The 17,709-nt window shown below is 40.6% G+C and overlaps 1 pseudogene; it reads left to right on the top strand.

Annotated features, from left to right (window-relative positions):
- The first annotated feature begins 1,151 nt into the window (after positions 1 to 1,151).
- Positions 1,152 to 13,638, top strand: LOC104568218 (hyaluronidase-4-like; annotated as a pseudogene).
- Positions 13,639 to 17,709: the final 4,071 nt, after the last annotated feature.

Genomic DNA, 17,709 nt, shown 5'->3' with positions numbered 1-17,709 from the left:
TTCAATTACCATTAAATTAACTCTCAAAATAAATGATGGACTAATCAATTCACTTAATCTAGGCCTAAAAACTCTAAAAGTTAATTCAAATGAACAGGCTTTCTTCAAAACCTTATCTACCTGGAAGATGGGGGACATGTAGCTCCTCATTATTATTTTTCAAATTCATTGATGCTCCCAAAAACTATCATGCAGTTACAATCTTGCCAATTTATTTCTTTCTAAGTGTATTTCTGTCTTTAATAGTATTTCTGATAAAATCAGACTTTAGTTGCTACAGCAGTATAAATTATAAACAGCAAGGGTCCTATTAGCAATTGCAGTGGTAGGTCTTACATGATCATACCAGTGCACATAATTTAACAAAGACTTTTTCTGGTCCAGGTGGATGGTAGAGGCTTTGAAAATACCCTCTCCTAGTACTAGCTGTGTTAGACTTATTTGGAGGAGGGAGAGTTAAAAGCAGCAGAGAACTGTGCTATGAACTTTTATGCTCATCTCTTTAGGTAGAATGAACTCTTAGAGCAGAATCAATCCTTGGAAGTGGGCATTTTGTTTCCTGAGATGATAGAAATCAGATTTTCTGCATTCTTTCTGTGTTTGAACTCAATACGTGTATCTCTTCCCAAATGCTGACCCGTGGAGCTGTTTAATCTTCTACCTCTCATCAGGGAATTAACAATACCAAGAAAAGCACAACTGATAGATTTCCGGCTTTTAATTTTTTTTCAATTTTACATTCTGATATTTTTAAATTTGGGGAAATGCTTTGTTCATTTCTTCTTTCTCCCTCACCACTGCCTCAGTGCCTGTAAGTGTACCAACAAAACAATGAAAACATTTTTTATTAAAGTTATCTATCTCATTAATTTTAGGTGATTTTTCCTTCCAGGGATAAAAACACCTGATCTGGGCACCCATAAGTCTTAATGATCAGGAAAAAAAGAATGGGAGGACAAAAATTATACAGTTTGGAAGGTCATGATCCTCTCCATTCATTTCATCCTGAGATCCCATTAACGTCTAATGAAGACCATTGTGCATGATATTTTTTTCAGTGGTGGGCTTTATATTTCTGCATATTATCTGGAAATCAGATCTGGAAATATAACACCAACCTTAACTTACCAGTAAGTGGTAACTTAGCAGCCATGTCACATGGCAAGCAAGAGAAAGGCGGGGTTATTTCAGTGGGGTATTGTGTCTAATATATGATTGTATGTTTTGAGCAAGCATGGAAAGGCTGAGGCTCATTTTGCTCCACTTCTGCACCTGACAGGCAGCTATGTGGGGCTGCAAATCCAGTTTGACAGCAATATCAGCTGCAGGTGCCACCACCGTCTTCTCCCGTCTCCCTACCTTTCCTCTGACTCCCATCCCTGTACTGTGGTGTGATGTCCTCTTGCTGTGTTGCGTGCCCTTGCTGAGAACTGTTTTGAGTACCCATCTGGCTCAAAAGCCCCTAAAAATGTATTTTTGAAGTCTTTTAAAAGAGCGAGTTTCCTTAGTCTGACTCATGTCATGACTGCTGAGTCAAAGCAACAGGAGTGGGCAAAAGCCATAGTGAGGTTGTAGCAACACACTAAGTAAGTTGAGCATTGCCCCCCTGAGGCAATATATCATGAATAAGCAGCCTTGGTATGAACTTGAGGGCCCAGTGGGGAGGAGCTGCCAGTGTCCGCGAGTGACTCACCTAATCCACCACACAGCTCTGCGGCGGTGGCAGCCGCTGCAAGGCCGAGCTGCGGCCAGCTGGGCTACCTCTCTGCCCTGGCTCCACTACCACCACCTAGCACGGCCATTGAAGCCTGGGCCACCACTGGGAACGTGGGCTTGGAGCTGGAAACTCACCCAGGAGCTTGTCAGGGGGGTCCTTTTCTCCTGTGTCAGTTCCCTGGAGTGGCTCCTTATGACAATACTCAAGTCTTGGCTAGCAAGGACATGGGAGTGCCTGGAGCAGCTCACATTGTTGGGGGACATTTGGCTAGGGAGGAGGTATACAGACACATGAGGGCCCCTGCATAGCTCCCCTAAATCAAAGGGGTCTTTGGGATAACTTGTTCAGACTTAGATCTCTAACCAGAGGACAAAGTCAGGACAGACAAGCTTCACCTTGAGCAGCGCAGCTCAAAGAACATGAATATTTAAAATATCCCATGAAGTGCCCTTTTGCCCCTGAGAAAACAAAAGCTTGCTGGCTGATCATAATCAGACGAGCATCTCTGTGTCTCTTCAGCTTTTTTTCTAATGCAAGGTCTCTGCTAGGGTCAGTGGATTTGTAAAAATGGGAAATATTTTTTAGAGAAAAAAAGAGCTAAAATCACATATAAAGCAAAGAGAAGAAAAACTCGGATCGTTAGTTACAGTTTGTGACACTGTGCAAAAAACAGCATACCTACATACATGTTAAAAATTCCTTGTCAAAATAAAAAGATTGCTAAAATTAAAAATTGCCTCAATTTTACAGATTGTGAGGGAGTGAATTAAAGTTGCACACCATACATGATAAGAAGATTTTCACCAAAGAAACTATGAAATACTGAAGGCACTGTGACAGCCACAACTTATTTTTTGTTTATGTTTCAGAAAAAGTAATTTCCTGTCAATCTGTGCCAGACTCAGAGACCAGGAATATATGCAAACACGGGTAACTAAAAATAGGTTGGAAATGAAAGTTTTGTGCACTTCGAAGAATGACACGGGCTGGAAACAGCACAGCTTCTCAAAGAAAAATCCAGTCCTTAAAAAAGAAAACAAAACAACATCACATATTCTTTAATAAGATTAAAGCCACTAGAATGTTTTTACAGAAACTAGGCAATGGCACTGCTCACTTTCTACATACCAAAACATGCTGCAGTCAAGAACCTTTAGATGTCAAATCAGAAGGGGTGGGAACTTTTTTAGTAGTTTCATAAAGTGAAAGGAAGATTGTATTTGAGATCTAATTCTGTGATTTTAAATAAATTTAAATTTTTTTTCCAGTTTATCCCCTATTTATTATCACCAAAGTAAGTTCAAGGTTGTATTTTCCTGATTCCGTGAATATCTCATTTAATTTGCAGTAAGAAAACATGACTAAATATATCCATGTGCATATGTAAATATATACATTTACATGTTTAACTTTGCCCCAGAAAGAGCAGAAGAGTTAATGCAGGAATGAGGCTGTGTTTTCTGTCATGTGGAAACAAACTTAGAGGCAGTTACATAACCTTATAGCTTGGCACTTATGGTCTTTGCAGAGGTTTCGGATTATGTGTATTATGTAACCTCGTTTACACAAGAAGCTAAAAGCATCAATCAAGCTAAAAATAAGCAGTCTTCTGTAATTTCAAATGACAATATTTCAAACTTCTTTAATACGACTGCTCTTATTTTAACAGCAAAAGTGGTCCCTCCAGACGATTTATTTACTTTTTCTCTTTGGCAATGTTTTACTGCGCTGGCAGCCTGTTTTCTCAGAGAGATTCAAAGCTACTTTCTCATTTTTCCATTACAGCAAGACTCTTCTGGCTTTTATTTAAGGTGCTCTCCTTTTGTGTTTGGAAGAGAAGCCTGGAATATTATTTCTGCTTTTCCTGAATTTTGTGAGCAGCTTTTGGAAAAAAAAAAAAAAAAAAGTTTGTTTCTGTACTAGTTAATAACCTTCTGAGTCAATTAGCAGGTTATTAAGACTATTTACTGTGTTGCTCCTTCAAACACTGGGTTTTCAGGACAGAAGACATGTATGTTTTTTTCCTTGCTAGAACTGCTCCTTACCTTGGTTTTGTAGCCTCACGCTTAATGTACCCCTCCAGTAAGAGACGGGGATGCTAGGAGGTCAGGAGGGAGACAGGATGACTTTGCAGGTCTATCAAAGATTTTTAAGCTTTGTGACATTCAGTTGTGCACAAAGGTCTCTCACCTAATGGTCGATATAGTGCCCTACCATGGTAAGTGATGGTTATTGCATGGGGTTCGTCTGCACAAGTGTAAACTGAAGCCCTTTGGAGACTTCAGACTGCTCTACAGACAGGTGCTCTTAAGTTTCAGCATTAAACTTTGTTTTGCACACTTTGGACTAATCACAAACATTTTAGACCTGAGAGAAAGGAGAAACAAGACAAACTCTCCTGTGGCATCCTAGAAATTTGGGTATGGAAGGATCTTGATTGCAAAGTATTGGTAATATACAAGTACAGAAGTTGCTATGTAAGTACAGCAGCAATACTCAGAAGGGTCTCCTAGCTTTCACACCCCACTCTCAGTATACTTGGATCAGGATCTGATCATAAACTGACCTGATTTCAGTGAAGAGGCTAATTTGATTTGTGGAGCTCTCCACTCACTTTCAACAGAAAGGACGTGATTTTTCTGAATGTAATATCTTCTACTTTTTTTTTTTTATGTCAACACTCTTAAAGGTGTACAACCTCATCAGGTTTAAGATAATATCTCATTTTTGATTTGCATCAGCTGAAAACCAGACATGAACTATTCATACTTGCTTTGTTCATCCTCAGATTTTTTCTTTTAGTCTGTCTCTAACCCATTAGTTCCTAGCACCCACTGGCTGCCGCAGGGACGGCTGGCAGCGATTCCTTAAACATCCACTCTGTGCTCACAGAAAAGCAGCAAGTCATATGATTTTTTGCATGGAAAGGCTGACTGAGAGCATTACCACTGAGCGAGGCTTGCTAAATTTGTTCAAAGCCTAAGGATTGTTAGAATCCAGTCCATACATGAGGCTTACAGAGGTTTACATGACTCCCAGCTTCAAATAATTGCAATAATCCCTTAGGCTGACAACGTTGAATTGTATTTCCTCCAACAATAACATTTAGTGCTAATGTGATACTCAACTGGTGGACGGGAAAAAAATGAATTGCCTTCTTTTGTTGTTGCATTACAACGGTTATTTTGTAGGAAGAGGAAGAAAGGAATGTCACCCCAATCTGCTGATGCTGGGTGCAAGCTGTAATCATTCCAGTCCATGTGTGGGAGCTTGTTCTGCAGACGCTGGGGGGCTGATCTTATCCTAGTGCAAGTACAAAGGGACTCTGCCAGACTCACTGGGAAGTTAGTGGGAGGAGAGTCAACCCTTTCCTCCTGGGCCGGGCTAACTTCTGAAAAGAATATGCTCGGAACATTAAGTGTCATTTATTTGCTTTTTCAGTCGCGATTTACCATTCAATTGGATCAGGAAAATGGATGACGTGTAAAACTATTTCTTAGGAGAATCATTTCAGCACAATTTAACATGCTATGAAGTTAGCATTCATTTGTTGGCATTTATTCTTTTCTCTCAGTAGTTGCAGAAATGCATGAAAAATGGGATGGTAATTACATTCCATGAATTTCATGGTCCAAAAATGCCATTCATTCACACTGTGTGGACTCTGGAGGGGGAGAACCCAGGGAGTTTTCATGTCTTAAAACGGGCCCACACTTGGGTTTTCTTTCTTTTTGTAGACAGCCTAAGCCAGGTAGCTGGCTATGCTATGATGTCATCCTGTAAGCACATCTCCCAGACTTGGCTCTTCATAGTGTGATTATTTTTCATTATCAATAAGTGGACAGCAGTGTTACAGGAAATTGGACATCCTGGGATACAGAGTTTAAGCCAGCTTGTGAATGCAGACTGCATGTCATGCTGCCAGTGTAACCCTGGAGTGTGAATCACCTTGCGTATGGTGTAATCCTTGTAACTTTCTAATATGCTCTCACATGACAGCAACACAAACTACCCATGCTATGCCAGTACCCAGGCCATTATGTAGATTCTATAGCACAAAATTCCAAAATGAAGCAGAGGTTACCCGCTTTGGAAAAGAGCTGTTCTGAAAAACCTTTGGGATTTAAAACAATTGTGGCATGGAACACTGAGAACCTTTCAAATCTAAAGGCAGATATCTGGAGACATTTTATTAAAAGGATTTGATTCTCAGCTATAATCAACCCTCATTGCTACTGAGTCATGGCCAGGTAATGCTAGGTAAGGTCTTGCTCCATTTTTATTCTTCATTATGCTGAATATTCACTACCTTACAAATAATAACTTAACAAAGATACTGCACGGATCTCCTCCAGGTGAATTAGTCTAAGGAGCTCCCATCCACAGAAAGGAAGGTAGAGGATGGCAACGATGCATCCTGCCATACTCTCCTCCTTCAGGCTGTGGCCAGTGCCTTTCAGGGTGGTGCTCTCTGTCTCTGGGCTCCAGGCATCTGCACAGCCTCTGGGCATATTGCCTCCACATCCAGATTTGTCACTGAAAGCAAGAGTTGCTTCTGATGGCGTTACTTAAACCAGACAAAATTTCTTCCAGCTCATGAGGCTTCTTGAGTGTATCAGCTTTAGCTTCTAGCTTCAGCTTTAGACAGCAAAATGTTAATTCTGTAAAAATCCAGGGATTTTATTCAATCTCTGTATGAAAATTCATATTTTACAAAAACATGCACCTCTGACAAGGATGTTTGTTAGTTGGCTGACCTGTTGAGACAGCCTGCTTTAAATCCATCAAGTAAAAAAAAAAAAAAATTCCCCAAAAAACCCCAAAAAGCCCTCACTGTCTGTATTCATCCTTTGTAACTCTCCTAGTCCTTTGAATGGAGTAACATCCTTGGAATATAATTCTGTTACAAGACAAATATCAAGGGTTTGAAGTACATTTCTCTGCTATAGATTAATTGGGGTAGAGAATACAGGGTTTATATAATCTGATCAATGTTTAGCCTCTCCCTTATCATTTACTTAGTTTTTTTTTTTTCTTTAATCACAGTCTTGTGGTCTGGTACAAGCAAATTCTTTTGCAATTCTGAGCTATATTTTAAGCTGATTTTGCTTAGGCACAGCTAGAGCTGTCTGCTGTCTAATAAAGACACAAGGTCGCCACTTGCTTGGCCTGCAGGACATTGCAGCCCACGGTGCTTTTGGACTGCCAAGTGAGCTGGACACCAAGTCAGGCTGTAATTAGCAGGCAGGGTATAACTGGGTACATCCATCCTGGATTTTGGCAATTACGGCAGACATAATTGAGAGAAATACCTAGCAGAAAGGGGAAGGAAGTCCCTAGCATGCGCTGTGCAAGTAGGATCGGGTTTAGGAAGCCTGGGTGAAGGGAAGAACCCTGAGCAGCGCCCGGGCTTGGGGCACTCCTCTCAGCTCTCTGCTTGCAGAGTTTGCTCATGCCTGCAATACAGATGGAGGTGAAAAGCCCCAAAAGGAGCAAAGGTGGGAGCCAGGAAACCTGAGGGATCTCTCACAGTGTAGGACAGGGTAGCCGTTGGCCTCCACAGGCCCGGCAGGAGAGCAGCCTGGCGCAGCTCTCTGAGGAAGCTGAGCAGCAGAGCCCTTTTCAGCACAATCATGGGGATCTGCTGCCCTCTGGTAGGATTTTCTTGCATCTCTCATTCTCTGTGATGGGGAGAGCTGGCACAGAGAGCGTGGTGGTTGCCTGTCTGGAAGTGTGCTGGCCTGCCTGTATTTTGGGGCTCCTTGGGGGCAACCAGAGCATTGCTGCAGGTAGCCCCAACTATCACCTCCCTGCTCCTTCCTGGGCAGACAGGAGGTTCTCGTTGATCTGAGGAAGAGGCACCATGGCTGCCATGACACCCCTCCCTTGCTCTGTCCCTGCTGAGGCGACAGTGCAGTTCACCTTGGTCCTGCTTGGGCTGTACGTCCTTTTAGTGACAAAATGTTGTTTGGCCTATAATGCTGTGGCTCTGCTGAGTTCAGTTTCTCAGCAGGGTATATTCCTTCTGAGAGACACTGACAAAATTGAGCTAATTCTCATTAAAGCCGTTTCCCAAAAGGCATGTTAATGCAGATTAGGTGTGCTGCCTTTGCCTTTTCATAGGGGTCAACCATCCAATTTGCTGACGGTAGTTTTGAAAATCTGGGACTTCTCTAAGTGTATTGTGTGTCTCCAGGGGTGAGATTTCTCTGCTGTAATTCTGAGCTCTGCAGGTTTGCACTGTACTTGCAGTGGTTCTGTCGCCCATCTTTGTGGCCAGCAGAAGAAACAGGTATGCATAGGACATGCATCAAATCCTTCCATCAGATAACTTGTTTCCTAAAAATATCTAAAGCTTATTAAAAGTGTCTGAGGTTGCTACCTCGGATGCTGATGATTTTGCTGAAAGTGACCAGAATTATATCATAAAATAGCAAAGAAATGGAGGGGGGGGGGGAGGAATGGTGTAATAAAAATACCACAGGTGCATAGATATCTTCTTTTTTTTTTTTTTTTTTGACATAAAGAAGAGGTATCCTAGATTCCGTGGAGGAATACAACTGCTATTCCCCTTCATTTATGAACCAGCCTGGCTGCTCAAATGAGTCAAGTGCTTACCTCCACTGTCAGTGTCAGCCCCAGGAGGGAGAAACAGCTAGGCAAGGACCGAGGAAAAAGACAAAGTAGGACTTGGGAAAGTACAAATCCATGACACTCACTGATAGTTGTACTGCTACGTGGGATTTCCCTAGGGCTCTGGATGGGGAGGGGTGCTCAAAGCTGGGTATGGGTAAGGCCGAATAAGCAACTTCTACACAGATGAGTGAGCAGAGCAAAGGAGGCCGAGGCAGTGATCTTGCAGGGAGAGGCATTTCAGCATTGTATAAGGGGTATATTTTTATGACAGAAACAACTGTATTAGGTAGGTAAAGGATGGGCACAGGCAATGACACTAGCTATTTAACTAACATAGATGCATGCATACATATATATACACACACATATAGCACAGACATAGCAAACAATGTAAACTTTTAGTACCTTCATGCCTTACACTGTGGCTAATGATTCTGCTTGTACCAGTGGCCACAAGCCATGGCGTAAGAGCCCACATTGTACATTGAAGTGCTGTGCAAAACAATATGACCTGGTTTGTAAGGAGCTAGTTCAATGTGACAACACAGCTAGGCTAATAAATAGTTCAGAATGGTCTTTCATGGATCTGGTTTATTGCTGCCAGGGGTCTGATCTTGTATCCCTTTATGATACTGCACAATGACAGTGAAATATGTGTGCTTGTTTAGAGCTATTTGGAGCATCTCTAGTTGTGATGACAGCACTAGACAGGTCAGGCAGGTTCACAAAGCTATGAAAATGGCAATAAAATCTAAGGTTTGATTGGATTGTTATCTTTGTTATTATTGAGAGATTTGGAGGAATAAGGTAACCATTTCTTCATCTACCTTTCCAGCTGCAACCGACATGGCCACTAAGACATGGCTGATATAGATCAATGTGGAAGAAAGAGTAATATCTCTTCTCCTATGCTCTGCAGACAACCTGGGGGAGCCATCTACTATTGTCTCTTACATCATGAGAATTTGGCCTGAAAATAGGATGCTATTATGCATCATTTACATGTTTCAACTCATGCATGGCTGTGCACAGCATTCACCTGGACTTTGGTTGTTCCAAAAACAACCCACCCACCAGCTTCCCAGAGGAAACCTTTCATAGCTGCCTGGAACGCACTAGCAGGCCTGTGCCCCTCCGATAGAACATAACACTGAACTTGAAAATGCTCCATATAATTGGATGCTCATTATGATGTCATCTGTGACATCGACTGTTGCATCCCAGCTACGGACTTCAATGGATTAGTTGGGAGAACTGGAGGCCTCAGTGAGCTTGCAACTTGGGCACGAAAAGTTCAGGAAACTTATTTCTGAACTGCAAGGGAGTATTTCAGCTAATGATATTGAACATTTAGTCAGACGTTCCTTTGAAGAAAATGCAAAAGCTTTTATGAAGGAAACAATTGCATTAGGAATGAAAAGTAGACCAAAGGGCCTGTGGGGATATTATTTATACCCTGACTGTCACAATTACAATTTCCATGAACAGAACTACAGTGATTCCTGCCCAAAGAGTGAAGTTTTAAGGAACAATGAACTTTCCTGGCTCTGGGATAGCAGTGTAGCCCTGTATCCTTCCTTTGGCATAAGAAATCCCATGGAAACAGTCTTTTTTTTTTTTTTTTTTTTTTTTTTTCAGTAAAGAGTAATTCTCACTTAAGGGCGAATGAATCCATACAGATGTCCTCCATGACATCTCAGGATTATGCTTTCCCTGTATTTGTGTAGACTCGACTAGGTTATAGAGATGAACCGTTATAATTTCTGTCTATGGTAAACTACTCCTGGAACAATGTGAGCTGCATTAATGCTTTAAACTTTCTTGCAGATGGTGCTTTAGGATGGGAGCACTCCTAATTGGGCCAGCTCTGCTGATTCATGTTAATTGTCCACATGCTTTAAAGAGCTCAATGTTCTGAAGAGAAATTTAAGTCTCAAAATACATAGATTGTTGCTTCAATTCATCACTGTGCTATACCCAAACATGTATTTGAAGGGATTAAAAGGGATTTCAGCAGTCTGATGTAGTACACTGGAGATGGTTAATACATTAATCCTCCTTGATGTGCTTTCTTCTGCTCAGGTATGCAATTACTAACAAATCCCCAGAGAGCTTTCCCTATTATAGAAGAGAAACTGAGGCAAAGATGTTAGTAATTTGTTCTGTGTCACATCAGAATGAGAAATTGAAACCAGGAGTCTGCTTTTCAAAAAACAACTTAATTTTTCTGTCACAACCTTGACTTAGTTCTCCCCTGCAGATTGACTCAGATTCCGTGGTTTACTAACCAGAGAAGTGAGCTATATTCGCTTTATAAAGGCTGTATTTAGGCTTGCAGCTGAGGTACACAGTGCAGAGCAGGTACCCTGTGTGGAAGGAGCTTTAGTTGGCTCTGTTACATTGCACTCCTCCCCAGGCCTTGCTACTACTTGCCACATTTATGAGTAAGGGGCTATGGCTCTCTCCAGCATGAAGGCACGTGCCTGTTCTTGGCTGAAGACTTTCCTTTGGGCCTGTTCGCGCCTGGTGAAGCAATGTGCAAGTTGCATGCCGTGGGCCAGGAGGAAGCGGGAGAGGATCCAAGGACAAGGAAACCTTCACTTGAAGGGAGTGGGGCTGAGGCAGCTCAATGTACCCAGTTATTTATATCCATTCTGTAGTCACCCAGTCTCTGGATTATTAATTTACCACATGTGACAGGGGGCACACTCTGCAAGCAATGCAGTTCACAGAGATTACAGAAAACAGTCATCTGAATGCAACGGCCTCCTGGGAGCGCACAGGCCTTACTGCGCCTGTGACTATATGAATGACCTTTTGAGGGAGATTTTGGTCTGTACTAGAGATTTTCCTTTCCGAAACCTGGCAGCTTTCTTGACCTAACTCTGAATGGCTTCACTCAGAGTGGAGATAGCTCTGAATCATTGACATTGCAAAGCTGATGAGTAGCTTGTGGTGGATAGCTCCTGGTCAACATTGAAGGAGGTGTTGACACCTGCTTTGGTGGTTTTATCCAGCTTGCTGTTTCGTTTTGCAGAAGAGGAAAATAGAGGTTAAAGACTGCGCCTGGCTACTGTGTAAACTCTGCTGTTTTATGCGCAAATGATTTCTACCTCTTCCCCTCTTAGATAACCAACTCTCTCACACAGTTTTTCCATTTGATTCTTCATGTGATTTGGCCTGCAGTCTCCCTTAAATCTATGATGATAACCTCGGAGACACTTGCACACCAGTCATCTTTCACCATCAGTGTAAAATGTCAAGCTTGTGGCACAGTAATTTGTCACTGATCCATAATCACTATTCAGATCAGGGAGAAACACCCAAGCACCTAATGCCACAAACACAGAGAGACCATGAAAATTCAAACTGAAATTCTTAGGATTCCTCAAGAGCTGCCTTTCTCTTTCATTAAAGGTTGCACAATGCCAGCAGTCTCTTTCCTATAATTTGTGCCTATTTACAGTAACTTTTTATAGGATTTGGATAAGAACTTAAGTGAGCTCCTGCTGAAAGCAGCAAGAACAGTGCACACCATCAGAATCACAGCCTTTTAGATCTGAGGGGGACTGGAAAATAATTGTTAGGCATTGGAAAGTAACTCTTTCCTTCCCCTTATCTGCAAGATATGAATTCATGGAATGATTTGGGGGAATTCTCATATTTAAATCTCACTTTAATAGAAAGATTTTATTTGTTCCTACTAAATACTGAGATATCAGATAATTACAGTTATATTTTGCATCAAAGCTAATTAAAATGCATTCTTTCCTCAAGTGTTTGTGACTTGTTTATTACCAGCATCTCAGGCAGTATACCTAAATTCGAAAAGATCAAGCTGTGTTTAATTATCTTTGTACTCCAGAAAGCAAATTTTGAGCTAAAACAGAAAAGCAGTTTATAGGGATAGGTGAGAGAAGAAAATGCCCTCTGAAGTATTGTCACATAATAAGCCCCTGGCTTGCTTTAGAAAGGCTGTGAAATGCTGTAATATTATGATGGTCTTTTTTTTATATTTTTTTTTCTTTCTTTTCACTGTAGCAAGATCTTATTAGCACTGTTGAGGAGAGTGCTGCACTGGGAACTGTAGACATTGTTATTTTGGGAGATAAGAATTTAACTTTGTCAAAGATAAGCTTATGCCTGATTTAAACTGAATGCATAACATCCTCTTTTTATTTTTTTTCCCTATTAATAAACAGGGTCTAACTGCAACAATTTTTTTCTGAGTACTGAGTACTTGGTACCAGCAGAGCTAACTGCTTAATCAGTCTTTGTTTTTTCTGGCCAGGATTACTGTGGAACTTTCAATTCCTCCTGGCATAACAAGGTGTTGTCAGGTTTATAGACCATCAGTGGTAGGAAAGGAACCAATGATGAACAACAGGCATTCTGCAAGATAGTTCCTCAGTATTTATAATCCAGATTCCTTTCCAACTGGATAAAATACCAGGAAATCAGCTAAAACTGACCAGAAGATTAATTAGGCAGGTCTAGGAGACTGGTGCCCAGCAATTTGCCTTGTTATGGGAAATCCATCTGTGCTTGTGTGTGGGCATGTCAGACAAAGCAATCTCTTGAGATCATATGGACGGACTTTGGATTACATGATTACATGGATTAGTGTTTTCTAGGGAGTACAAATTGCTGAAGACCTTTGCACTTCTATATTGGTGTTTATTTTCTGTATAAAACCCTGTGATAATCCTTTAAAGTATTCAAAGTTTAGTTATCCCAAATGAATTCAAACAGATTTAGTAAGGGCTGCTTGGACAGTGTACATTTTTAAGGTTAAAAAAGAGAAAAAAAGAGTGGCTAGTTTCACATAAGCTAAATTCTCTTCTCTACAGTCCTACAGAGGACTGTACAAAAGTACAGCAGTTCCTTGATTCTGAATGAGGACCCTACATTTTCAGTATCACATCAGCTGCTGAGATGTGCTACAGGCATCTTTGCCAGGACAAGGGATGGTATGTATGAAGAATCTGGAAAGCCCTGGCAAATTTACATTTGATCCTAAAAGCTTTAGGATAGAAGCCTCAAAGGACCAAGGATTTATTGTGAGAGGAGAAGCATCAGATGAAGAACTGGAAATAATGACAAAGAAATTTGTCTGCTATTGCTATCAGGCTTATAAAGTAACTGACTGTAATGAAGCTGAAGTAGCTGATGAAGATCCTGGGGGGTTCTACAGGGGGCTCTTCTCTTACCCGGCAGTGATCTGCCTGCTTTCCTTGCCTTTGATTAGCATGATGTGGTGGCTGCTTACTCAAAGGACTGATTAGTCAGTCGAGAGGAGTGGTGGAGTGGATCTCACAGAGACACATAATCTCCAGCTGGGGGGTGAAGGTGTCTAACGCAACATGGGTGTGGACCCACAATTTTGCAATCCAAAATCTGCAGCTAATGACCTGAGGCTCTTTACATAATGCATGAGGAGAATGGGACACCTTGATGGCTGAGTCAAAGACCCATATTCTACATAAAGACCTGCCTTACTCAGAGTTAGTCAACAGGAAGCACAGGTCATAGGAATATGTCCGGACTTCTACCTCATCTTCTGGTATTATGCTGCTCAGAGGATCTGGAAGGCAGTTTTCTGTACACTTGATGGCCACAACCATGACTGTGGATGGAAAAAATTCCCCATAGATTAGGGTTCACTGTTTACGTTTATAGAAAGAGAAAGCTAGACTATCTACATCCACCTCTTGCGGTATAGCTTTTTTCCTGAAAACAAGGGTTGAGAGATAGAGCTGCTTTTGTATTTGGGTGGATTCAACCTCATTTTTCCCCCTTTCACATCCGTCATCCTGGAGCTGTTCATATTTGGTGAGTCCTGTTCTACTTGGTGAGTCCCCAACCAGGACGAAAGGAGACAAGAGTCAGGGGACAGGGAAGAAAAAGGACAATCCCTGTGGATTAGGATATTAGTCAAGAACAGAAGGTATATGTTCTAATCCCACAGTCAAAGACCTTCTTTCTTATTTTTTTCTGTGCTATGACTATTTAAAATAAAATTAATAAATAGTGCTGGGAGCAGGAGCTCCATCTCCCAGGGATCTACCTGTCCTGAATCTCTGACAATACTCAGGTATCTTTTAAGTATAAAGCTAATGAAAATAATACCCCTTGGCAATCAGAGATGCAATTAGTCAGGATCAGGCTGGTTTATCATATTCAGCATAGAACCTATGTATGGCCCAGATGCCACTGTAACAGAAGTGCTTTAGAGAGGGTGGAAATAGGGCTGAAGCCCTCCTTCCAATCAATCATCACCAGAAGAACGCTCTTCTAGAGGAGGAAGAGCAGGAAGAGCAGGAAGCTTACTTGGCCTGTCTTCAAGGCACTCCATGAACACACAGCTTCCCAGCTTCTCAAGAGTCATGTAGTCTTGAAATAGAATTTACTTGCATGAGACAAAAGTATATACACACATATATATATGTAATGTGCATGTGCAATAAATTGTTTCTTTATATTAGCATCTCTAGCTGGATAAAAAATAGACAAATAATCATGATACAAATAAAAAGCCTATGAGACTTAAGACTTTTTCTGTTTGGCCAGGACAAGCATTTGAAACATGCTCTCTAACTCTGCCCAAAATCTTAACAATCTTAATCTATGTGATTTTAGACTTCTTAGCAGCTTTTCATTCCTCAGATACATGCTCCCCCTTTTGAGGAAGAGTTGCAGGTTATGTGAGATCTGGTATAAATTTGTATGAAATGCATCTAAGATCAGACTACTTTCCTTTTGTCCTCCTAGACAGTTTCAGTCTTATACCTGTTTGGATTTCTAATTATTTCTTTTTGTGTTTTCTATTGTCTGTGTTTCTTATTGTCTAGTGTCTGTGTAAGTCCTTAGCTTATGTACTGGGATTGATAAATCTTTTGCTTAGAAGTCTGGCTTTCATAGCTCATCCTATAAAGAACCTAACTGCTTAGACTTCAGAGTGCAGGTTCCTGTCTGGTGTCAATTCCCTTTAGAGCTAGGCATGCCAAAACTCAATGTTATGGTGCGTAAATTATTTTTTTATGTTTCAGTAGAGTTAGGCACCTAAAGATGTATGAGAACTTGTCCTTTAGCTCTTAACAGCTGCATGGTTAGAACTATCTTGCGTTGCATGGAGAATGTAATGCAGCATGACCTAATAAACCTGACAGTAGAACAAATTATTCTATCTGTAGTTTTTTTCTCTGCATAGGATTTGAGCTAGATTTCTGTTATTATACTCACTGAATGGTAATGACAGAACTGCCTAATTTCTGCACATTCATGAGAATGCAATTTTTAAGGCTAATACATGTAAACACACATTCTCTTATTATAGTATAAGTTTTGATTCTTTCTTGTGTTTGGTGCAGTTAAAAATTCTGCTGTAATGTCACATGAAAATAAGCATCTATGGAATTAAAAATCAGAACAAAGCAGATAAGCACAGACGTATTTTAGTTAATGTTTGGATGGACCGACCCAAACCGCTCTGCAGTCAATGGGAAAATGCATCAAGCTTGGGAGCGTCTGAGGGAAGGATGCTACAAGCTTCTGCAGAATTTCTGGGGCATCTCTTCCATTTTAGAAAACTCCTAAAATAGCACAGATGGAAGAAGGCATTATAAGCAAAAACAAGTTTTGAAAAGGTTTGCATAGCCTCTCTAAAAATACCTCTTTTCTTAGCTAAGTTGCTGAAGGCTACTAATCATTTAAATAACCAATTAAATAAACAAAATGGCCAATAAATGAGCAATAAATAAACATGATTTGGTATCTAACAAAATTTATTGGTATAGGGCATGAGAATAACCTTACATTTTCTTTCACAGACAAAAGACTAAGAACCATTTAAGTCAGCTAAAAATATCCATACATCTCAGTAATAACTGAGATAGTGTACAGTGTTTTCTGTATATTTAGTCTCTCAGCAGAGATAAGCAATGTTATTGAAACAGATTTGTAGTTTTGAATGAGAACAGAACATACAGAAAACTGCTCTGACATTATCATCTGGTAACAACCCCCCTAGTCTTTCCTATGAGACACTTTGCAATGGAAAACCTGCTACTAATTTTGAATTTCAGTTAATTTGGAACCTCCATTTGCAGTACTATGTAGCACTGACATGCTGTCCCACATTTCCGCCAGGCTTTACCACCAGGTAAAGATATCTTCTGGTGTTACTTCTCTCCTCCTGGCAGAAGGCAGATGCTTGAAGCTGGCACCTGACTACAGTCATACTGTGAAGTGGCTGTAAAAATCATGACCTTGTTCCACCAGCCATATTCAGGCAGGCAAACCCCATCTGCATGGGTAGCCAGTTACTAGGAATAAATCCAAATAGCAGCAATGTTAAGTTAGTGTTTCAAATTAAATCAAAAATACTGATCTGGTGCAAGCAGTCCTGGTTTGAACTGTCCTAACTTATTCAGTACTAAACTATTTTCCTGCTATTACCTTGGAGGATGCTGAATGTTACTGCTATACCTTATTGCCCATGTTAACTGTTTCATTTTACAGACCAGGATATTTGTTTATTATACAACCAGTTCCAGATATTTGGGTGTTGATGTTAATCTCAGGTAACTGTCTTTTGACTGGGACTTTGTTGCATATCAGTTTGACAGCCAAGTGCAAAATAAATTTGCCTTGGCCTAATTCAGGTGCATAACTGCCTGAAATGCTGGTTAAACTCACAGCAATAACACTATTAAGTAAAGTATTTTAAACACTGTGCAGATTGTGTTGCATATTCATTTTTAATTATATTCTGCATAGAAATGGATGGGAGTATGGCTCTTAAGTACCCTTAATGAGTTAGATGTTTGTTTTTATTATTATTGTTTCCATGTAGAGGACATTAAAGCATAACTATTTATCTGAGCGTTAGTACTCTCAATTATGATAGATTATCTTATGCTCACATTGAATAATTTAATCATAACTATATTGTAATGAGGATATTGGAGTAAATTATAGAGCTCTTGCATCTTTTTACATATACTTCCACCTTGTGCTCCACTGGAGCACAAGTCTGAGGTAAGCCATTTCCAGCAAATTACAGACTTACATTTAAATCTTAATTTGTCTTGAGACCTAAATTGCTGTTTTATTAGTAGCTGAATTTCTACTGTGTTCCCCCTTTAGTGCAGTACTTTATGGCAGACAGGCATCGTTAAAACCAGGGAAGAAAAGACTCAAAGCTTTAGCAGATTTAGAGACCCTGTTGTTTTCCTCTACTATGTAGGCTTGGTTAATGAGGTTGCTTACAGTTTTCACTGCCTGGTACACCACAAAGAATGCTCCAGAACATTAAATCTCATTCATGTGTGTCTTTCTTAGCAGTTTAAGGTGAG

This window comes from Tinamus guttatus, unplaced genomic scaffold (assembly GCF_059628265.1).
Source record: "Tinamus guttatus ecotype Peru unplaced genomic scaffold, ASM5962826v1 Tinamus_guttatus_pri_ptg000138l, whole genome shotgun sequence".
NCBI classification, from domain to species: Eukaryota; Metazoa; Chordata; class Aves; order Tinamiformes; family Tinamidae; genus Tinamus; species Tinamus guttatus.
Note: the sequence above shows the minus strand (reverse complement) of the source record. Positions and strands in the feature narration are given on the sequence as shown.